Source organism: Nomascus leucogenys, chromosome 5 (assembly GCF_006542625.1).
Source record: "Nomascus leucogenys isolate Asia chromosome 5, Asia_NLE_v1, whole genome shotgun sequence".
In the NCBI taxonomy this organism is placed as follows: Eukaryota; Metazoa; Chordata; class Mammalia; order Primates; family Hylobatidae; genus Nomascus; species Nomascus leucogenys.
Window position 1 is genome coordinate 101,477,694 of NC_044385.1, and position 13,107 is coordinate 101,490,800.

A 13,107-nucleotide genomic window follows, 5' to 3' on the forward strand; every position below is an offset into this window, starting at 1 on the left:
CAACGTAGGTTCTTTTCTATTTTCCCTAAGTGTCAGCCAGTCTGAGAAATAAAGGGAAAGAGTACAAAAGAGATAAATTTTAAAGCTGGGTATCTGGGGGAGACATCACATGTTGGCAGGTTCCATGATGCCCCCTGAGCCGCAAAACCAGCAAGTTTTTATTATGGATTTCAAAAGGGGAGGGGTTTACAAATAGGGTATGGGTCACAGAGATCACATGCTTCAAGGGCAATAAAATATCACAAGGCAAATGGGCAGGGCAAGGTCACAAGGCCAGGGCGAAATTAGAATTACTGATGAGGTTCCCTGTCCCACCGTGCATGCATCATCATGGACAAACATTTTCACAGGAAACAGGGTTCAAGAGCAGAGAACCGGTCTGACTAGAATTTCACCAGGCTGGAATTTCCCAATCCTAACAAGCCTGGGGGTGCTGTGGGAGACCAGGGGTATTTCATCTCTTATCTACAACTGCATAAGACAGACACTCCCAGAGTGGCCATTTTGGAGGCTTCCCCCTGGGAGTGCATTCTTTTCCCAGGGCTGTTCCTTGCTGAGAAAAAGAATTCAGCAGTATTTCTCTTATTCGTTTTGGAAGAAGAGAAATATGACTCTGTTCCGCCCGGCCCTGCAGGCAGTCAGACTTTATGGTTATCTCCCTTGTTCCCTGAACATTGCTGTTATCCTATTCCTTTTCTAGGTGCCCAGATTTCATATTGTTCAAACACACATGCTCTACAATTTGTGCAGATAACACAATCATCACAGGATCGTGAGGCTACATACATCCTCAGCTTAAGAAGATGATGGGATTAAGAGATTAAAGACAGTCATAGGAAATTATAAGATTATTGACTGGGGAAGTGATAAATGTCCATGAAATCTTCACAATTTATGTTCAGAGATTGCAGTAAAGACAGGTGTAAGAAATTATAAAAGTATTCATTTGGGGAACTAATAAATGTCTATGAATCTTCACAATTTATGTTCTTCTGCCGTGGCTTCAGCTGGTCCCTCCATTCAGGTTCCCTGACTTCCCGCAACAATTTTTTGGACAATTACTATTGCTGAATTCCTCCAACTTTATTTCTGTTCATGAAATAGGTTGGCTTTGGTTTTATTAGTCCTGGGAAGTTTGAAGATGTATATGCACAGAAGAAATTTCTCATTCCTTTTTCTAATGGCACCTGTACTTTAAAAAATACATTTTATAATTATCTAATGGAAAAGATGTCTTGGGAGTATTTTTTTTAACCTTACTCTGTTTTCTTAAACTAATTAGAATTAAAAAGTTTCACGTGAAAATTTGGTAACAAAATTCAGCTGTGAACTATGAGCTTCACTGTCATAAACTGTTGGCATTGATTAGCCGTAGATGAGGATTAAAATGGAGAATTAGGAGTAGGTGTTTCATTTTCTTTAGCCAAATAATCCTCATATGCTGTGAATAGATTTTTAGGTCAGATCAACTTGGTCTTGAATTATAACAATATAGTAAAGGTGACTTCTGGAAAATTGCTTAATCTCATTGATCTTCAGTCTCACCTCTGTAAAATGTGAATAACACTGAATATAGAACTGCATTGGTGATAAAATTAAGCTGCATATGAAATGTGTAGGGCAATGCTGATATAGTATTTGTGTTTATTTTCTGTTGCCACTATAACAAATGACCACAAATTTTTGACTTACCACAAACTCACTCTCTTACATGTCTCTAGATGTCACGTCTAAAATGAGTCTTAAGGGGCTAAAAAGAAGGCGTCAGCAGGGTTGATTTCTTCTGGTGGCTCCAGGGGAGAATCCACTTCTTTCTCTTACTTCTAGGGATAGCCAAGCATTCCTTGGCTCCTGGCTGCATCACTGCTCCAATCTCTGCCTCTGTGGTCACAATCCCTTCTCCTCTATAACAGTCGAGTCTCCCTCTTCCTCTCATAAGAACACTTGTGATTATGTTTAGGACCCACTGGGATAATCCAGGATGCCCCCCCATCTGAAGATCTTTAATCACATTTGTAAAGTCCTTTTTGCCATATAGGGTAACAGTCACAGGTTCTAGGGATTAGGAAGTAGACCTTGGTGGGGAGTGGGGTCATTATTCAACCTCCCACTGAACTCAAATTATCAGTATTTTAAAGTGTGAAGTAGGAACAACGAATTCGAAATGGAATCTTTTTCTCAAGCTAAGAAAACCGTTTGTGGTGGCACAGCATGGATTATTCACATACAGTATATTTTATGCATAGATGTATTTTACAGCATGTACATAACCATTTTGGAATGCATAAAAATGGCATCTAAAATGTGTAATATTAGGTAATTGCTTAAATAAGGCCCAGCTGAGGGAGCAGGGTCATCTAAGTTGGTTACACTTGCTAGAAATATTTTGCAATATCATTATAATGGATAAAATGAAGATCTGATAGGTCCCTTTTTTTTGACACATAGTCTCACTCTGTTGCCTAGGCTGAAGTGTGCAGTGGTGCGATTTCGCCTCACTGCAACCTCTGCCTCCTGGGTTCAATTGATCCTCCCACCTCAGCCTCCTGAGTAGCTAGGACTACAGGCCGCACCACTGTGCCCAGCTAATTTTTGTATTTTTAGTAGAGAAGGGGTTTCACTATGTTGGCCAGGCTGGTCCGGAACTCCTGACCTCAAGTGATTACCCCACCTCAGCCTCTCAAATTGCTAGGAATGCTGGCATGAGCCACCCTGCCAGGCCAGATACATCATTTCCTGCCACTTTGTATCTGAAAGACAAGAGAGCTTGAATGAGTTTTTTTTTCCAAGGTAGCAAGAATGTTGAGCTCTTGGCTCTACTAAATTGTAATTCTTCCAGCATTTAGTATATATGTTTACTGAGTATCTATTAATGGTTTAGGCACTGAGGTAGGTCTTGCCCTTTGGTCTGATAGTATGTTTTTCATTAACTTCTTAGGTGTGTAGTCCTTGCTTGTCTGTTTGTTTTACTCATATATTTAATACCTTTTCTAGGTTACAGTCTTTAAATGAGCCTTTCAGCTAATTTTAGACCCCTGGGAACCTCAGGTCTGCTTTAACTGATTAGTGGAGTTAGCTAAATTCTGAGATGCTCTGAAACAGTGGTTCTCAACCATGGGAAATTTTGTACCCCTCTTCCCTCGGCCCCATGACACTTGACAATATCTGGAGACATTTCTGATTTTCATGCCTGGGGCCAGGGAGTGGCAGTGGTGTCTAGTGGGTAGAGGTCAGGCATGCTGCTTAACATCCCATAATGCATAGCAGTTTCCCCCCAAAGCAGAGAATTATGAGGTTCAAAATGTTAATATTGCCGAGGTTGAGAAACCTTGGTCTAAAATTATATTATCTTGATTAACCTTTGGCACAAATCAAATTGTGAAAAATTTAGTGTGCCATATCTTGGGATTGTGCCAGTAAACATGAGATAAAGAGGCTTTTGTGGAGCAGGTAATATTTAGGACTAGAGTGATTTATGACATAAAACTTGAGGGTTTGGAATCTCATTTGGGGAGGGTACTAATTTTCCTCATGGTTGAAAATTAAAATTTTGAAAAAAGTCTCACTTACAGGCAGGGTAGAATAATTTATTTTTAAGTAATATGTAGACTTCTGAATGTGTTGCATGCATACATGGTTTGGCATGCATTATTTTGACCAGGGTTCATATCACACAGCACATTTAATATATTTTAAATCACAGCTAAGGAATAGGTGCAGTGGTAACTTACAAACAACAATTTACATCAGCTTATGCTTTACAGAGAACTTCCATGTACATCAGAAAGGAAACGAGTATTTATGTGCTAGGCATTTAAAATGTGTTTAATTTCCACAAAACCTAAAGATGAATATTATCTTTATTTTTTAAGATAATAAAATGTAACTTCAGGAAATTAACAGATTTTTCTGTTTAATCTTGTACATGCTTGCTTTGTAATCTTCTTTATTTTTAGTTGATAGATATTTGTTTTACAGAAATCTTACTTATAAGGACCCAGCAGTGGTAAAGTACAGGAAATGAATGCTGTTGATCTGTCAGTATGAGAATTGATGGTATTTCATTTACTTTTAAGTCTTTTAAAAAGTGCTTTGGCAATATTTTATCTGTGAAATTCTATAGTGTGTTGTATATACAGGATAGTGGAAAATATCTAAATTTTGTCAGAAAAAATGGCAACTGGGAACTTCTACCATTGTCTTTGGGTGACAGATTTAGGAAAGAAATTATTGGCAACAGGGTTTGAATCAATACTTTGAGAAAGAAATGAGTTAGTTCAGGATGTTATACAGATAACTTTTTGGGATTAAGAAAGAAGTAATTTATTTTAAAAATATAGTAATGTAGAAAATATTTGTGATTACCCTCATACTATTAATAAAACAGGGTCTTGGGAAAGTCTATGAATCACATCAAACCTTAATAGTTTTGTAACCTTGGCAAAGTTTCTTAAGCTTTTGGAGTTGCAGTTTCCTAATGTCAAAATCATTGCATTGTTGTGTGGATTAAAGGAGATAATGTAGAATACTCAACATAATGATTGCTATAAAGTGATTAATAAAGGCAATTATTACAATTATTATATTACATAATTAAGTATAAAGTGGGACTCAAACAGATCACAACTAGAAAACACTTCATTAATACTAGTGTCCTTAAGATTTTTAAACTGTTCTGCCAAAAAAATAAATTTTTCAAAGTGTAAGTAAAATAGGTCTTTGTTATAGGACTTCTCATAATTTTAATTTGCTAGTGTGTGTATTCAAGAGGACAGCATAGAATTAGTACTTTTAAAAATGTTTTGATCTTCAGACCTATTAAAATGTTGTCAGTTTCTCCTGTTTCATGGTACAGTTTGAGAAACACTTGAATGAAAACATATAATCAGGTAACTTTATTTTTCTTCCAATATCATGTTCCTAAAGACTAAAAGATTTATATTATCAAATTTTATATTGGTTTTGAGCATGGGATCAAGTCTGGAAGGACACCTGAAATGTCTAGTTTAGTATTCTTTTAAGTTGTATCTTCAGGAATATCAGTGGTTTGGAGAAGATTTTTGTTGATGTTAATACTCATCTCTACTCTTTGTCCTCCTTTGAAGAGAAGTCACTAGTAATTTAGTAATTGTGTGTGTGGGGTGAATGTGTGTGAGATGTCAAGATGGGTAAGAAGATGACCCACTAGTTCATCCTCACCCCTCATCTGCTCCACCTCTCAATAGCACTGTTGGCTCTGCCTAATCTTGACATCATTACATTGTTGTGTGGGTTAAAGGACATAATGTAGAATAGCCCACATAATGACTGATATAAAGTGTCTGTGTCTTGCTTGCCTGCACTGCGGTGGCCACTCCTGCCACCCTGGGTGTCCCTTCTGTTGGTCTTGCTGGTTTCTCCTCTACTTCTTAACCCTTAAATGTTGGGTTTGTGAGGGTTCAATCCCTGGACCGCTTCTCTCTCTCTACTTCTTTTCTTTTCTTTTTTTTTTTTGAGATGGAGTCTGGCTCTGTTGCCCAGGCTGGAGTGCAGTGGCGCAATCTCATGCCATTCTCCTGACTCAGCCTCCAGAGTAGCTGGGACTACAGGCACCATCCTCCATGCCTGGCTAATTTTTTTTTTTTTTTTTTTTTTTTGTATTTTTAGTAGAGATGGGGTTTCACCATGTTAGCCAGGATGGTCTCGATCTCCTGACCTCATGATCTGCCTGCCTCGGCCTCCCAAAGTGCTGGGATTACAGGCGTGAGCCACCACACCCGGACTCTGTATACTTATTTTCTAGGTGATTCCATTCAGTCTTATGAGGTTATATTTCATCTCTATGCTGACAACTCCACTAATTACATCTCTAGTCTAAATTTCTACCTTGAGCATCTTATTTGAATGTCTAATTACCAATTTACCTACTCAACATTTTTACGTTAAGTGTTTGACACTTAACATGTCTAAAACCAAAGCCTACTATTTTCATTGCTGCAGTTACCTAGCATTGTCACCTTTTAAACTGTTTGGAAGATCAGTTTAAAAATCTTAAGGACATAGTATCAATGAAGTGTTTTCTGGTTGGGATCAGTTTTAGTCCTGCTTTATACTTAATTATGTAATATAATAATTGCCTTTATTCATCACAGGAGAAAAATCATGTGTGAGTTTATTTGGTTGACATCTACTCTCTCCCTCAACACATTTTATATAACCAAATGTCATAACTCCATTTAATAAACAGATCATACATAGTGGATACTAAATTCTGTATTCAGTAGTCATCTTAATATGCACTCTGTTTCTGGTTTACCGTATAACGAGGAGATACATGTGAGTCTCAGTTGTGAAGTCAGCTTTATGTAATAACAAGCATTTTACAAAAAGTAGAAAAGAAGCATTATAAGTCTCTGGTTGAGAGGGTTAGGGATTAAACCCACTTTTCGGCTCCTGCAGCAGCACTCCTTTGCTGTGTTACTTAAGTGGGACTGTGTGCCGGTGTCTTTGAATGCATGTGTGTGTGGTTTGTTTCTCTTTAAGTGAAACTGTGCTATTCTTAGTAGTGTGTGGGAGAGCTGTGAAATTTAATAACAAATTATTTTTAACAAGAGGGTACTTATTCACTTGTCAAGATTGGAATAAGCATTATGTTGCTAGGGCAAAGTGTTGAATTTCTAAGTTTTTTTTTCTCAAATAAGTAAGTACAGAAATCGTCAGGTTCGTGTATTTGGGCTCACTAATTGTCTCCGGGGATGATGTTATTTTCTCAAGTGTCACTTTAAGAGTTTCCACAATGATTATAGCGTGTTTGTAGCAATGGCAGATTAAAACCAATGAGTCACACGCCTCTAACGTCACTGGGAGGTTGTCAAATGGAATGCAGCTTCATTTTTAGGAATGATGGTGGGAGGGAAGGAGGAAGATTCTGTTTCTTACTTTTCTTTTTAATGCAGCTTGCTTTTTTTGAGAGAAGGAAAGAAGTGAAGTATTCTAAGAATTCATTTTCAACTTGTTTTATTCACATATCTCTTTTGTTTGACACAGTGATGAGAGAATGGTGATTGCACTTTTCTCTATTTTAAATAGTGCGATGGATGAGCTACCATTCGTAGAACGATAGAACTTTATTTAGTGGAACAAGAAGCCAGTACCTGATATATTCCTAAATTCCTATTTTGATTCCTAGGTTTTGAAGAGCAATGGCCCCTTCCCTTAGAGACAGTGGTATTAGAAATTATTTTCTCATTATGTCTCTTAAAATTTCACTTAGTACATTTAGGGTTTCTTATGATACCTACACTTTTCTCCTATTTGCAGATAGACTGGCTTGTTGCATATATAAAAATGAGGTCAGGAATTTGAGACAAGCCTGGCCAACATGGTGAAACCCAGTCTCTACTAAAAATACAAAAAATTAGCCGAGCATGGTGGCAGGCTAATCCCAGCTACTTGGGAGGCTGAGGCAGGAGAATCACTTGAACCTGGGAGGTGGAGGTTGCAGTGAGCCGAGATCGCGCCATTGTACCAGCCTGGGCAAAAAGAGCAAAACTCTGCCTCAAAAAAAAAAAAAAAAAGCCACTGCTCTGTCCTCAGAAGAACTTCTGCTTTGAATTTTCCCTACTGTCTCCCACTGCCACACATGCCCCCGCTCTTGCCCCAGACATATCTTACGTATTTAAACCACATGCAGTCCATATACTTTTTCTTCCTGTGACTGCTGATGAAATCGTGATTCAGGGCCTCATTTCTTGATTTTTTTTAAAAGTTGTGAACAGGTGGCCAAACTGCATAAGCAACAACTGGAGAGCAGAGATTACTTAGTGGCTTGGAGAGGGACCAAGTATCTTGTGAGCCCAGCTCTTCTAATATCAGTCCAGTTTCCCAAGAGGCAACTCCCAGGTCAGCTGGTGCCACCCAGGGCAGGGCAGGGCTGGAACTGGCTTTTGAAGGGTTGGGTCCGTAGGAAGAATCCACGCCTTGCTCTGGGAAGTGGCCTCAGGAAGTAGAGGCCTGGGGACAGAATCACTCATGAGTTGCAGTTGTTCTGGGCAACAAAGCAAGGCGGATACTTATTCTGGTAGCAGGGTGGAGTTTGAACTGGGCAATTACCTCTGCTAGAGCCCCTTGAAGAATTTCAGATTCCCTGTTAACCATGGAGGCATGGGCTGGAAGCTGGGTGTGGGGGCAGGTGAGTTCAAACTTCTTACCTTTTCTATTAGGATATGGATAAATCTTCCCCTGGGGATTCTTTGGACAAAAGCATTCCCACTCTGTCAAAAATTCCAGCGTGAGGTTTTAATCATACATGTTTCCCTGTATAATGATTCAGTCAGAAAACTGTATTTGATCTTAAACAAGGTTGGCTTGGACAGGATAGGGGCTGGGATTTGGGGATAAGAGATGATTTTGGAGCATAAAGAATTCAACTCCTAGGAGGTTATGTTATTTAGGCAGAGCACGGGGAGATCAGGCCTTCCAACGCTGCAAATGAGAATGCTGGTACCTTGAGAAAGAGGGGTACTAAGACATGCGAGAGGAACACAGAGAAGTGGGATTCTGTGGCAAATTCTATGAAGCTTTACTCCCATGTGGGGAAAAATTTCCTCCGTCTTGGCCCCGATCTGCTGAGCTGCTTCTGTGAGTGGCTTTGGTAGCTCATATATGAACATTTAAATGCTTGGCTATTCTTAGCTGGGCCTTTGATGGACTCTGGCATACAACCATGTGGCCACTGTGGCTCCAGCTCCCTGCTGTCTGGGCCCACACGCAGACTCCTTAGAGCATAGTATGCTCTAAACATACCCTGGGGAAGGCGATGCTGGGTACATGTGCATGGGCCCAGAGTTAGCTCCTTGGATAAACAGAATGTATTTGGAAATATTTTTGATGCAGCCCTAGCCCTAGAACATAACTGGCTGGTGCACTCTGGTAAAACTATAATCTCATCCATTAGCACCTGATTCCAAACTCGATCATAAATGAAGATAGATTTTGGCTGTGTAGGTACATTTTTCCTCAGATTTTGGAAAATTTAAGGGTATTTGGCCAAGGCAGGCCCTGGTAAACCAAGGATGTGTGGGGAGGGCTGGCTTGGGGCCAACATGGAAGTTTGGACAATGATAATAATACCATGCCGGTGTGCCTTGCCCTTGGTTTGACCTTCTAGAAATTATTTCTTATCCTTGTTTAAAGCCTTCCATGGCAAAAGGGCAAGGAAAGTATAACATAGAAGAGTGCCTTGAATTATTCTTCACAGAAATGTCTCTTCTGAGGAGGAAAACTTTGTGTGGGGGGTGGAGGGGGCGGAGTTGACTGTCCTCCAGCCACTGCCCTGTCCCCTAGTGGTTTGGTTGAGATGGATAATTAAGGAATAGCCTTGAATTGTCTCACTTACTTGTTCTGCTTTGATTAAGCATTCTTTAAATCTCTCACTAAAGCCCAGTGAGGCTGGTACTGTTGTTCCAATTTTACAGGTGAGGCTTTGGACACAGTGAAGTGATGCAATGAAATTCTCACAGCTAGTGAAAGTGGAGCCAGAATTTACGCACTGGAGGTCTGAACCCCAAAGTCCTGCACTCAACCAAGCTTCCTCCTCAGGGAACGACCCGGTCTGGGATCCCTGAAGATCCACAGCATCTATGTGGACTTTTTTTACCCCCTGGTCCTTTGGTTAGAAATGATATTTCTTGATTGACTTGGTACTAGTATTTTAAAACCTTTGAATAAAGAAAAGAGGATCAGACCTAGAGCTTCCTGGTTCTAAGTTAACATAGTAGCAGTTAGGATAAGATGACTACAGCTGGATGAGTTCACTTGAGAGCTTGGGGCTCCCTTATTCTTACTCTCTGGCAGAAAGCTCAGACGTCCTTGATGGGCATATAGTTTCTGGCCCTTTGCCAGAAAGCAAAGGAATTTTCAGAGCTATTCCATTAATAGAGTGGAAGATTATATCTATGCTATATTTGCTATTTCTTGAATATTAAACATGTAAAAGTTAATGTATGATCAAAGTATAGAGTAAGGGCTATCAACATACCCAAGATAGGTATTTTTTTGCAACTATTAATATTTCATATCTACCCTTTTTTTTTGAGATGGAGTCTTGCTCTGTCGCCCTGGCTGGAGTGCAGTGGCATGATCTCGGCTCACTGCAAGCTCCGCCTCCTGCATATCTACCCATTTTTAATGCAGATTTGGGTTTCAGTGCAGGTATGGATTGTTTGGGCTCTGTCTTTCTGAGCTCTGTTAGGAAGCTTTTTCATCACATAGGCCACCATGTAAGCTTTGTATTCAGTCCTTTGAAGTTTGTACAAAGCACTTTGGTCTTTGTTTCTGTATCTGTTTTTTGGAGGGATTGATTTGATTCTAAAGAGTTCTATTTTATTGCAATTTAAAGATAACAGGTTAGTAAGAAGTATAATTATGAGTATCAATACAATTTGAGTCAAAATTGGACATACTTGAAGTAGGTTAATGCAATTTAATTGTTCTCTGATATTGTATGAGTATTGTCTCCCGAGCTTTTATCATTTCAGGCTTTTTCTTGCTAATTTACATTTCTATAGGTTAAATAAATGTATTTAACCAGAATTTGAGAGCATCTGTGTGCCATGTACTGTGCGAGGCATTTTTAATCAAATATTTTTATGTGCTTGCCAAGTGGTAGACCCTGTCTTAAGGCAGTTGGAATATAGCAGTGAACAAAATCACAAAAGTCTTTTTGGATTCAGGTAGAGGAGAGAAAAAAATGCATATAGTAGATGGCTATAAAAAGAAAAATAAAGCACGGATGAGAGATTGGGTGTGTCAGGTGGGCTAGTTGCAGTTTTAAATATTGGGGTCCAGTGATGGGCCTTGCCATCACATAGCTTACAGCCTTGTAATAATTCTTTGTTCAAAGAATTGTTATTCTTTGATCATAGTGTAGAGTAAGGGCTATCAACATACCCAAGATAGGTATTTTTTGAAACTATTAACATTTTATCTGTACCCATTTTTATTGCAGACTTGGGTTTCAATGCAGGTATGGGTTCTTTGTTCTCTTCTCTCTCCCCTCTCCCCTCTTCTCTTCCTTTTTTTGAGAGAGGGTCTCACTTTGTCACCCAGGCTGGAGTGCAGTGGTGTGGTCATAGTTCACTGCAGCCTTGAATTCCGGGGTTCAAGAGATCCTTCTGCCCTCAGCCTCCCAAGTAGCTGGAACTATAGGCATGTGCTACTGTGCCTAGCTAATTTTTACATTGTTTAAGAGGCAGGGTCTTGCTATGTTTTCCAGGCTGCTTTTAAGCTCCTGGACTGAAGTGATCCTCCCATCTTGGTGTTTCAAAGTGTTGGGATTACAGGAATGAGCCACTGTGCCTGGCCTGTTTCTTGATGAACACTTCACCATTAGAAGGAAATTTCCTTCCAATCTACTGAAACAGAGGGCATTATCCCTACTTTGTCCAGAAGGAAACCAAAGCATTGAGAGTCAAGTAAATTGCCAAATGAACACATTGAGACCCAGATCTGACTCCAAAGCCCCGTGCACTTATACATGGTATCAGACCATGTCAACTTTGGACATATTTGTTGTGGAAAAATTATCCAACTTTGGAGCTAAGGCTGTCTTATATTTCATTCTGAGGTGTTGTGCAGTAAGTTGGCTGGTTCATGGAGTGTGTGTGTGTTACCCGTGTTACCGTGAGCTTCCCCTTCACCGTTGCAGTAGTTCTATTATAAAGGACTTTGGGTTATGCCCTGTGGCCACATGACAGGCAAAGGAGCTGCTTGGTTACCGACTTCCATGCAGTGGAATGCATTTGTATGTGAGAGAGTGAACTCTGTTTACTCCAGCAAATCATTGACTACTCGAATTCCTGGCATTGCATTTCAGAGATAGGACACTAATTTGGCTGGCCTATGTGTCATGTCCAAGAGCGTGTTATAAATGCTCATATTTAGAAGGGAATGTAAAGTGAGTAAAAGGTAATAATGCGAAGGTCACTGCTTATTGTGTTTATCACAGAATAGGACATCCCTTGTATTTCCAATGATGTTTTATCATGATAAAAAGTGGAAAGCAAATGAGTGCGTTGGATTAGAAACCTTTTTGAGGACTGTGGAAATGAGGTCAGGGGTTCAAGAGAGCTCTGTTTTTCCTTCTGCCTTGAGTGTGCTTATAATCAAAGTGGGAGGATATTCAGCCCAGTGCATTCTTTCTCTTGAGCATTGATGGTTCTTTTGTGCTTTGGCTAATTTAATGTTTGACATGTGTATGTTGGTTATTAGTCTAAAAAAGGGGCTATATATTTGCAACTCTGCTATTTTTTGTTGTCAGTTTCTAGTGACTTTCCCCACTTACTACTTCTAAGTTAAAGTGCTGGGTTTTTGTTTGTTTGTTTGTTTGATTTTTGAGACGGAGTCTTGCTCTTGTCACCCAGGCTGGAATGCAGTGGCGCAATCTCAGCTCACTGCAACCTCCGCCTCCCGGTTTCAAGCTGTTCTCCTGCCTCAGCCTCCTGAGTAGCTGGGATTACAGGCGCCCACCACCATGCCCAGCTAATTTTTGTCCTTTTAGTAGAGACGGGGTTTCCCCATGTTGGCCAGGCTGGTCTCAAACTCCTGACCTCAGGGGATGCGCCCGCCTCGGCCTCCCAAAGTGCTGGGATTACAGGCGTGAGCCACTGCACCCGGCCATTGCTGTGGATTTTTATAAGATAATTTTCTTTTTACTCAACAGATAAGCTATGGCTTGAGCACATGGGCTGTGAAATTTATTCTACTCATTTACTTTTTTGAACGATAATATACAGAAAAGTATACATATTATAAATGTACAACTTAAATACTTTTTGGAAACTGAGCACACCTAAGTAGCCAGCTTCCAGATCGAAGCACAAACAATTGTCATCCTAGCACCCCATCCTCTTCTAATCTCTTCTGTCATTCTCTTCCCACAAGGGTAACCATTACCCTGACTTCTAACAGCATTTTTTAATTCAGCCTGCCTTTGTACTTTATATGAATGGAATAATACAACCTGTACTCTTTTGCATTTGGCTTCTTTTTCTTTCCGTTATTTGAGAGGTTGAACTTGTGGTTGAATGTAGTTGAAGGTTATTTTCATTGCCATATGATATTTCATTA

The 13,107-nt window shown here is 39.8% G+C and overlaps 1 protein-coding gene across 10 annotated transcripts in view; it reads left to right on the plus strand.

Moving 5' to 3' along the window:
• LMO7 (LIM domain 7) overlaps positions 1-13,107 on the plus strand; it is a 234,520-nt gene that overhangs the window by 155,749 nt on the left and 65,664 nt on the right. Inside the window, exon 1 of one of the 10 annotated variants that reach the window (XM_030813502.1) lies at positions 8,147-8,170. The exons of the other annotated variants lie outside the window; for them this stretch is intronic. The gene's annotated coding sequence lies outside the window, so the exon portion shown is untranslated. Of the gene's footprint in view, positions 1-8,146; positions 8,171-13,107 lie in introns of those variants that run through there. 10 annotated transcript variants of the gene reach the window in all.